Source organism: Phyllostomus discolor, chromosome 10 (assembly GCF_004126475.2).
Source record: "Phyllostomus discolor isolate MPI-MPIP mPhyDis1 chromosome 10, mPhyDis1.pri.v3, whole genome shotgun sequence".
In the NCBI taxonomy this organism is placed as follows: domain Eukaryota; kingdom Metazoa; phylum Chordata; class Mammalia; order Chiroptera; family Phyllostomidae; genus Phyllostomus; species Phyllostomus discolor.
In genome coordinates, this window is record NC_040912.2 from 43,926,207 (window position 1) to 43,936,654 (window position 10,448).

Consider the following 10,448-nt stretch of genomic DNA (forward strand, 5'->3'; position numbering starts at 1 on the left):
TGGTCTGATTAACTCCATGTCCAGATGTAACAATGCCTGGATTAAGACACTGATTTTGAGGAATCAGGAACGCATGAAACTTCAGAGGGTCTTGCCCGAACACCAAGGCTGTGTTTGAAAGTGTGATTGCTCTATCACACCAACCCAAAACCAGTGAAATCTCACTTGGGAACAGTGAAAAAGCCTAATGTGCTGCAGAGATGAGCCACGGTAAAAGACAGTGTCTGTACTGAGTTACCTGTCCCTTGAAAAATAGGATTCCTCAAATTAGAAAAATTGACTAAAACAGACTTCTGTTAGAATAATATGGTAGAATATCTACATTTCTCCACAAGAAAACCTTTCAATTTCCTTTTAGAAATGAGATGCTTGTAAATTATTTACATTAGAAACTTACAACTGCAGTCTATGAGAATAAAAGAATGCTTAATTCTACTGCTTATTAACAGTAGAGAAAGAAAATGTGAAGAAAAAAGTCTCAGAATGGTAAAGTTGAATGGGGCTAGATAAAGTAATTCTAATCCCATCTCCTCTTTATTCAGATAGAGGGTAATCAACTATTATAGGTAACCTAGGAAATCAGTCTAAAAGCAACGGTACAAACCTAGGTTCCTGATACTCAGAGCAGGACCTTTCTTCTACACCACACCTCACTGTGTATTCAATTGAGATTAAAAATACAACATTATGGATGAGAAAATATGATTTTTGGATCACCCACCAAGTGACAAAAGCACACATAGATCATAATGTTGTGGAGGACCCAATGCATCAAGTAAGCGGTCCTTGTTTCCAAGAATGTGAACTTCACAACCACCTAAAGCATCTCTAGGGATGGGGCACCCACAACTTCTATTAACATCCTGAGCTGAGAAGGTACTTGATATTTTTTGCGTGTGTGACTAGTCCAAATTTCACAATGCAATTCAAGTACCTGTAGCTTTAAATCATGGGGTTGATGGAGAACAGCTGATCAGGGCCTTTGCCATAAGCTGTCACATGCTTAAAAACAAAGGTAAGCATTCTGTTTCTTTTTTCATTTCCATATTGATTAATCCAAGTTATTTCTCCCAAAGCCTTATTTTTCATACTTGTAACAATTTAGGTGTCTTCTCTTTAGATGGCTTCAGTTTCTTCAGTTTATTTTCCAGTTGGATAATTTCTTTACTGATATCACTCTAAATCCTTGCCTATTATCCAAAAGAAATGCTAATAGTTAATAGTTATTGTGAGACAACTTTGTGCCAGGCACTGAACAAAGCATTTTTCTTAAGTGGCAAGATAATTTGGGGTAATTGCTATAAGAAGAGACTCAAAAGAATGAGTGATGTTGTCCCTCCACTATTCCAAGAAGGTAGTCACATAATCCTATTTTGAGCTTGATTTCCTCTCCTCCTTGGTATTACTGCCTTCAGAGCTTCTGGCCCAAAGTTATGACATCCTGGAAGAAATCTCTTCAGACAAGTTTTGGCTTGGGAGTCTGGTAGATTCAGAGCAGCTAGTGGAAACAATGAAGGTGGGAGGAGCTGGGAGAGGGGCTCGTCCCCCAGACAGAATGCAGATGTGTACACTGAAACATGGCTGTGTGGTGTGTGTGGAAGATGGACACTAAGATCTGAAGTCTCAGAGCAGAGGTGAGGAACTTGAGGCTGAGACTGGGATCAGCAAGGGAGGACCTCTGTTGGAGCATCATCTATGCCCAACAGAGACAAGCATGGGCCAGGCAGAAGTACCATATTGGAGGACTTGCCACCACCAAAGAAAAGGGAACAGTCTGCTTCCATACTTTCCAGATACTAGCAGAATCCCCTAGGTTTTTGCATCAATCTAAGGGAGGAGTGGCTCCTCCAAACATAACAGATTGAATTCTTGACAGTCTTTTGAGTAGGTGCTCAACACTAGATTTAGTTTGAGGATCAATAAATCGATGTTTTGTTGCCTAGGAAGCTTGGGTAGCAAGTGCACGCCCATTACACAAACTTCTAATTCACACACAGGCTCCAGCATTAGCAGCGCTCCACTTCATTTCACAGGTGAGTATTGGGAGGTTAAGTACTTTGCCCAAGCTCACACACATGCTGCAAAGAATCTCAGCTCCCCCTGATTCCAGAACATATGATTCTTATCACAGTGCAGATGACTTGGGTTATTCTGTAGTTTTTATGTTTTAAATTTTTTAATGTTTTATTGATTATGCTATTACAGTTGTCCCAATTTTGCCTCCTTTGCCCTCTCTCCACTCAGTACCCCTTATTCCCTCCAGCTATCACCCCACCTTAGTTCATGTCCATGGGTCTTGTGTATAAGTTCTTTGGCTACTCCATTTCCTGTACTGTTCTTAACATTCCCTGTCAATTCCGTACCTACCAATTTGCACTTCTTAATCCCTGCACTTTTCCCCCTATTCCCTTCCTTCCCCTGCCAAGTGATAACCCTCCAAATGATCTACATATCTGATTCTGTTTCTATTGTGCTTGTTTTTTTTTAGTTTTTTAGATTCAATTGTTGATAGTTGAATTTACTGCCATTTTAATGTTCATAGTTTTGATCTTCTTTTTCTTAAATAATAAGTCTTTAACATTTCATATAATAATGGCTTGGTGATGACTTTACCTTGTCTGGGAAACACTTTATCTGCTCTTCCATTCTATGATAGCTTTACTGGATAGAGTAATCTAGGTTGTAGATCCTTGTCTTTCACAACTTTGAATACTTCTTGCCAGACCCTTCTTGTCTGTAAAGTTTCTTTTGAGAAATCAGCTGATAGTCTTATGGGAACGCCTTTGTAGGTAACTATCTCCTTTTCTCTTGCTGCTTTTAGATTCTCTCATCTTTAATCTTGAGTAATGTAATTATGATGTATCTTGGAGTGGGCCTCTTTGGGTCCATCTTGTTTGGAACTCTCTGTACTTCCTGGACTTGTATGTCTATTTCCTTCACCTAAGTAGGGAAGTTTTCTTTCATTTTTTTCAAATAAGTTTTAAATTTCTTGCTCTTTCTCTTAGCCTTCTAGCACCCCCTATATAATTTGAATGTTGGTACATTGAAGTTGTCCCTGAGGCTCCTGAGCCTATCTGTAATGGTTTTTTTTTAGATTTTTTTCTTCTTCTTGTTCTAATTGAATGTTTTTTTCTTTGTTATGTACCAAATCATTGATTTGATTCTTGCCTTCATCCACTCCACTGTTGATCTTTATTTCACTTAGTGTAACCTTTATTTTGCCTGTCTTTTTTTATGCTGTTGAAATATCCAATGAGTTCCTTGAGCCTCCTAATAACCGGTGTTTTGAACTCTGCATCTGATAGATTGCTTATGTCCTTTTTGTTTACTTCTCCTAGAGTTTTTTGTTCTTTTGTTTGCCATATTTCTTTGCCTCCTCATTTTGGCAGCCTCCCTGTGTTTGTTTCTATGTATTAGGTAGAGCTGCTTTGACTCCCTGTATTAGTAGCATGGCTCATTGTAGAAAAGTGCACTGGTAAGGTGGATGGGGTGGAGCTTTAGGTAATTGCCAGGGTGGGGCAACCAAGTGAACCAGGTTGATAGAGTTTCTAATACGGTGTCTCCATTCTGTAGCTCTCTGTGGGAGAGGGCTCAGGGAGATGTCAATGATGCTGCCTGGTCTCTGAATGTTTTCTGAGAGGAAGCTGTCCACTGGCACTCGCCCTAATGCTAGACACTCCGTTTCTTCCCATATTCCACTGGGGCCCTTCCAGCTGCTGCCCCAGTGCTGGAGCCCAGAGGGAGTGAGTCTGCATAAGTCCTAAGTCAGTTGCAAGCCCTTTAAAAGCAGACACCTGAGAATCCTGCAGTCTCTTCTGCTGCCCTCCCCCTACTGGCTTTTACAGCCACAAGTTATAAGGACTTATCTTCCTGGCACTGGAACCCTGGGCTGTGTGGCCTTGTGTAGGACTGTGACCCTTCACTCCTGAGGTATCCCTCCTGATTTTTATCTGCCACACATAGGTGTAGGATGGTCCATTCTGCATCTCTGTGTCTCTGCCCCTCCTACCTGTCTGGATAATTGTGACTTCTTTAATTCCTTGGTTATTCAGCTTCCTTCCATATACCTTGATTTTCTCATGATTCTGGGTGATAGTTGCTTTGTAGTTTAGCTGTAATTTTTGCTGTGGTTGTGTGTGGTTGTATGTCTCCATCTTGACTGGAAGCCCTAAAGTAAGATATGCCTCTACTCAGGAGTCCAGGGAAGAGCGGGAGCTGCCCCGGTGCTCCAGTGGACTTCTGTGGATGGAAGGGGAAGCATGTGTCTCGGAAACTGGAGCATGCACAAAACAGTGGTGCAAACAAGATGGCAGCTATGCCCTTAGCCCCTACTCTGTAATTTTTAAAAGAATGATTTCACTTTGCAAATAATTATAATTTAACTCCACCACCCACATGTGAAGAAACTAAGGTAAATTTAATCATATATTGGATACAAATTAGTGCTACGTCAGGCTTTTTTTTTTAATTACACAAAATTCTAGCATAGAGTCTTTAACATGCACTACAATTTTAAGTTATAAAAATTAATTCCTTTGGGAGAAAATGCAGACAACTGTAACTGAACAATAACGTAATTTTTTTAAAAAAATAAGTCTGCTCTGGTCATTGTGGTTCAGTTGGTTGGAGTGACATCCTATGCAACAAAGGGTCACTGCTTTCACTCCTGGTCGAGGCACATACCGGCAACCCATCAGTGTTTCTTTCTCTCTTTCCCTTCCACCATCTCTAATAGTAATGAAAATGTCATCTCTTAGGGTTAAAAAATTTTTTTTAATTCTCAGACTGCAGCTGTTCATTAAGTATCCTAATGAAGAATGTGACATTATGGTTTAGTAACCACCAAACAGCTACAACATGCCATCACTAGGCAATCCTAATCTGAGGATAAAATTTAAATTCCTTGGTTTCACAGTCATTTCCCAGCATTATCTCCCATTCCTTGCCCATACACATCATTTTCTCCACACATAGTAAACTGCTTGCATTGACACTTACACTGGCAACTCCATTATAGCTTGTACCCTCCACAAATTGTTAATTTGTTTGGATGACTCTATGCCCTCCTAGCCTCCAAGTTCAATGAAGGACTATATTTTAATTTCTATATCCCTCGCACCTAGTTTTGTGCCTAGCATGTAATATTCAAAAACTATTTATAGAATGGATAAAAGAAACACTGAATAAAATTGGAATTTTAATTGGAGTACTTGGTCTGTTTCTCATACTTCCTAGGCTAATCTCTCATTCTGATGTCTTCCCCTAAATAGCAGAATTCATGTTATGAGAATCTTTCAGTAGCACTCACCTGACCCAGCAATTCTGGCTGAGGGCAAGAAGGGTACAGATAAAGAGCAAGATAGCTTCTTGCTCACAGTCTGCATTTCCAGTCAAAACAAGTAAATGTATTTGCAAACACTGGATATATATTCAAAGGGATGCAATTGGCTATAGGTTTTGGCAATGTCTATTTTGCCTTAATGCACATCTCTTAGCAGTACCAAGGGTAGTAAAACCAGAAATTCCCACGTACAAATAATTGATGAAAACTTGGAAGAGATTTGATTACAACAATCCCAAACCTGTGAAAACCTCCTAAGATTATTAAATAACTACAGAAAAGTCAATGATTAAATTTAAAAGAGCTGAATTTAGCTTTAAAAGACAAAAAAGAAAAGCCACTAATTTAAATTTCAGATCATTGTTGAATATACAGAATTGAGAATTATAAAAAAGGACAAGCAACACCCTTAAGCACTGAGATTGGTAACTATTGTGTAGACACAGTAGCCAAATACGTTGAAAGGGTAGATAGTGTAAATAGCCAAGTACTACACTTTAATAGGTATGAGTAGATATAGGAGAGTCAATTGTGTGTGGGGGGGGAAGGGCTTAAGATTCAACAGTCAGAAAAATGTGTGAGGCCCCTTTAGGTTGAAAGTCATCCTTTGGTTACTTCAGTTTATCATAAGGCATCTGGCTTCACTATTCAGGACACAAGATGTCCTGAATTATATATTCCTGAATTATATACGACAGTCTGAGACCAGTTCTAATGAATCACAGTGCACCTGCCAAGCTATCATCAGTACTTCTTCCAGTTTGGGGCAGTTTCTCTTGGTTTCCTCTCCCTTCTCCACTAATACTACCTCTTCTCTACTACTTTTTGCTTACTTCAATGACTACTTTTGGGTCTCTGCTTTCCTAGTAACTCTCCCTTCTTAACACTGTGTCCTGATCAAACTTGCATCAATAGTTTAGATGGGGCCTCAGGTCACCGCCTAGGAGAGTGAGTGCCTCCCTGGGTAAAGTTCTTATGCCAGTGGGTCTCACAGGTTAATCACAGGCCCATAAACAACTGACTGCTTTAGGACCAGGTACCAATCACTGACCAACCCAGCTGTGGCTGAGAGAGTGGTAATAGTCCAACAACACTTGAACACAAATAGACAACTTCTTGTCTTGCTCAGATGAGGGTGAGGAGTGTAGCCAGTCTTTACTGCATCATCTAGTATACAATGGTTCCATCCAATTTATAAACCTTAACTAGTGCTCTCATACTCTAGATTTAAGCATTTCTCATTGAAATCTAAATGGCTGGTAACATAAAATCAGGAAAGGAAAAGCTTAAAAGTGATGGCGGGGGTCAAGTTAAGGAAGTAGCATACGGAAGGGCAGGAACAGAATCCTGAGCACTGATAGAGAGCTGGTCTGAGAAAATCTCTCTCCCACAGAGCTGGAGAAGGAAAGATGATAGAATTCACGTGTGATGATTATCTTTTCAGTAACATTAGAGAAGAAAAATGCTGACAGTTGTAGAATGAGAGGGATTAGGAGCTTGATGATGATAAGGTTAGTAGAGCCATTGTAGGGAGCATATAAATGGACAAGAGATTTAATTTTAAAATGCCAAATTTGGACCAGAAGTTCCAGGAATATCTTCGTAAGGATGATTGGTGGAAAAGTCAAAGTCAGATGCTTTCCATCAACTCAACGCAGACAACTTAAAGCTGAGGGTTCAGACCAGGCAGAAGGTCAAGACTCTAGGATGTTATTAGTGAGACCAAGATTTAGTAATAGATATGATGGAATATGGACCTGAGATTTTAGTGAAATTATTCATAATTGGATATAAAATATAGGCTTAGAAAAACTTCTCTTCCACATTTTTGCATACTTGTTTATGAAGGAATTAAATGTCCACTCCTTGTAAAAAGGTCATGCATGATAATACATATAAAGGATGATTCTTAATTATATCTCATATTTGGCAGGCATATATCTTAGGTAATAGGAATGGTTTTGCCTGGAAATTTTTGTGACTTGTTCTAGGTGATTACTTACTTGGAGGGAGAAATCACCAAAATTTTTGCACAACTAATATATGTCATTTCCTATAGTAGGTGCTTTATATATTATCTAATTAATCTTCCTTATAGCCCTGTAAAATAGGTATTATTCTTAGTAATTTATACCTGAGAAAACCAAAGCTCATAAGAGATTAAGTAATTTACCCAAGATTGTAAAACAAGTTTGACTCCAAAGCATATGTTCTTACCACAGGCTACAGTACAGAGTTGAATCAGGGAGATGTCAAATAAATTCTTACTTTTTCTATTACCAAGGCTTATTATTTATATACAGTCATCCCTCGCTATATCACGGTTCACTTATTGCGGCTTCACTGTATCATGGTTTTTTTTTTTAATTAATTCTGTACCACAGAGTTTTTGCTGTATTGCGGGATTTTGCAAAATATAGGTATTTATATAATATTTATGATTTTAGCTATTTTTGCCTAAAAATTTAAAATGTAAAAAGTATAAAAATGTTAATCCAAACATATTAAAAGAATATTAAATCAAAATAAAATATGTATTTTTTTAATTTTTATTTTTTAAATTTTAATCATTGTTCAAATACAGTTTTCTCCTTTTTACTCCCAATCCAGTCCACCCCCACCCTCCCCACCTCCCTCCCATTACCACCCTCCCCTTAGTTTATGACCATGTGTCCTTCAAGTTTGTTCCTGTGAACCCTTCCCACTGTCCCCTTAAATTCCTTCTACTCTCCCCTGTGGTCACTGTCAGCCTGTCCTCTATTTCAGTGTCTTTGGTTACATTTTGTTTGTTTCTTTGTCTCGTTATTTAGGTTCCCGTTAAAGGTGAGATCATATGGTATTTGTCTTTCACTGTCTGGCTTGTTTCGCTAAGCATAATGTTTTCCAGCTCCATCCACTCTGTTGCATAGGGTAGGAGCTCCTTCTTTCTTTCTGCTGCATAGAATTCCATTGTGTAAATGTACCATAGTTTTTTGATCCATTCATTTACTGATGGGCATCTTGGTTGCTTCCAGCATCTAGCTATTGTAAATTGTGCTGCTATGAACATTGGGATGCATTGGTTCTTTTGAATTGGTGTTTTAGTATTCTTAGGATAGAGTCCCAGCAGTGGAATTGCTGGGTCAAAAAAGGCAGATCCATTTTTAGTTTTCTGAGGAAGTTCCATACTGCTTTCCATAGTGGTTGTACCAGTCTGCAGTCCCACCAGCAGTGCACTAGGGTCCCCTTTTCTCCACAACCTCTCCAACACTTGTTGTTTGTTGCTTTGTTTATGATGGCCATTCTGTCTGGTGTGAAGTGGTATCTCATTGTGGTTTTAATTTGCATCTCTCTGATAGCTAGCGATATTGAACATCGTTTCATGTGTCTTTGGATTTTCTGTATGTCCTCCTTGGAGAAGTGTCTGTTCAAGTCCTTTGCCCACTTTTTAATTGGATTCCTTGTCTTCTTAGAGTACAGTCTTGTAAGTTCTTTATATATTTTGGAGATTAAACCCTTGTCTGAGGTATCATTGGCAAATATGTTTTCCCATACAGTTGGTTCTCTTTTAATTTTGATACTGTTTTCTTTAGCTGTGCAGAAGCTTTTAATTTTGATCACGTCCCATTTGTTTATTCTTTCTTTATGCCCCTTGCTCTAGGGGACACGTCAGTAAAAAAGTTTCTTCGTGAAATATCTGAGATTTTCCTACCTACGTTCTCCTCTAGAACTTTAATGGTGTCACATTTTATATTTCTTTTATCCACCTTGAATTTATTTTTGTATATGGTGTAAGTTGGTGCTCGTTTCATTTTTTTGCACATGGCTGTCCAGAAATACAATATGTATTTCATTAGCAGATGAATACCATACTGTACACAATGGAAATGCAGTACGCCACTACAGCTTGTGCAAGTTTGCCAACATGAGATTGTACACAACACACTGTTGGATGATGGAATGGAAGGCGACCAACCACAGCACTGTGTTCTGTATCCTGGGTGCCAATTTGCTCAGTGACTGTAGCATTGGTCTGTTTGCTCTCCTGCACTGTGACCATACATTCAGCATCTCTCCTTGTCCACTTCACATCGATGTCTGATTGCTGCGTGTAGTGTTGTTCTGTGTTGTGTTTTTGTTAAATTTTCATATTAGTTTGAATTTATTTCAAGCCCCACGATGCCAGCCAAACATTCTGCACTTTCTGAGGCTTCTGGCAGTGAACCCAAGCGCAAAAGTAATATGCTTACCATCAAAGAAAAGGTGGGAACTTCTTGACATGTTAAAGGAAGGCAAAAGCTACTCAGCTGCGGGATCAACGAATCTACTGTTCGCTACATAAAGAAAGATGAGAAGAATATTAGGTCTACAGAAACAATGACTTTTAACAAGACTGCAAAGAGGGTGGTCACTCCCCACAATAAGGCCATTGTGAGGATGGAGTCCTTATTGGCCCTGTGGATAAATGACTGCAGGAAGAATATCTTGTTGGATACCAACACCGTCCGGACGAAGGCCAAGAAACTTTATGATAGTTTTGTAGAAAGCACTGACGTTCACGGTGACAATGAAGATGAGGACAACAATGCAGAAGCAAGACCGTCGAGTGCTTCTCCCACCAGACTAACCCCATTCAGTGCCAGCAAGGACTGGTTTTGACAAATTTCAGAGACACTTTGAACTCAAGAGCGTCTCTCTGCATGGAGAAGCTGCCTCTGCAGATAAAAAGCAGCACCAACTCCCCATAACTGTGTTCATCACTCCAACAAAGAGATCAGTTACGCCTACACCTTTAGCAGAAATAGAAGTTACGTCCCAGCGTGAAGATACTGCACCATCTGATGAAGCATCTGATGAAGTGGTGCCTTGAGAAAAGCTGTAATGCTCTTTTTGGCTGTGCAGTACACTCATCATCATCACCTTCATGGCCATCAGTACTGCACAGCTACATAATTCATGATCTTCATCCTTCAAGTTGTAGTATACTTCACTGGTGAGTGCCCATATAAAATTGTGTATGTTGTGAAAATTACGTAGGTTTAAGGGTGTAGAAAGTGTTTAAGAGCATATAAAGTGTTTATAAGAGTATGGGAAAGGTTAATAAGAGAGTGGGAAAGGTTTATAGGAG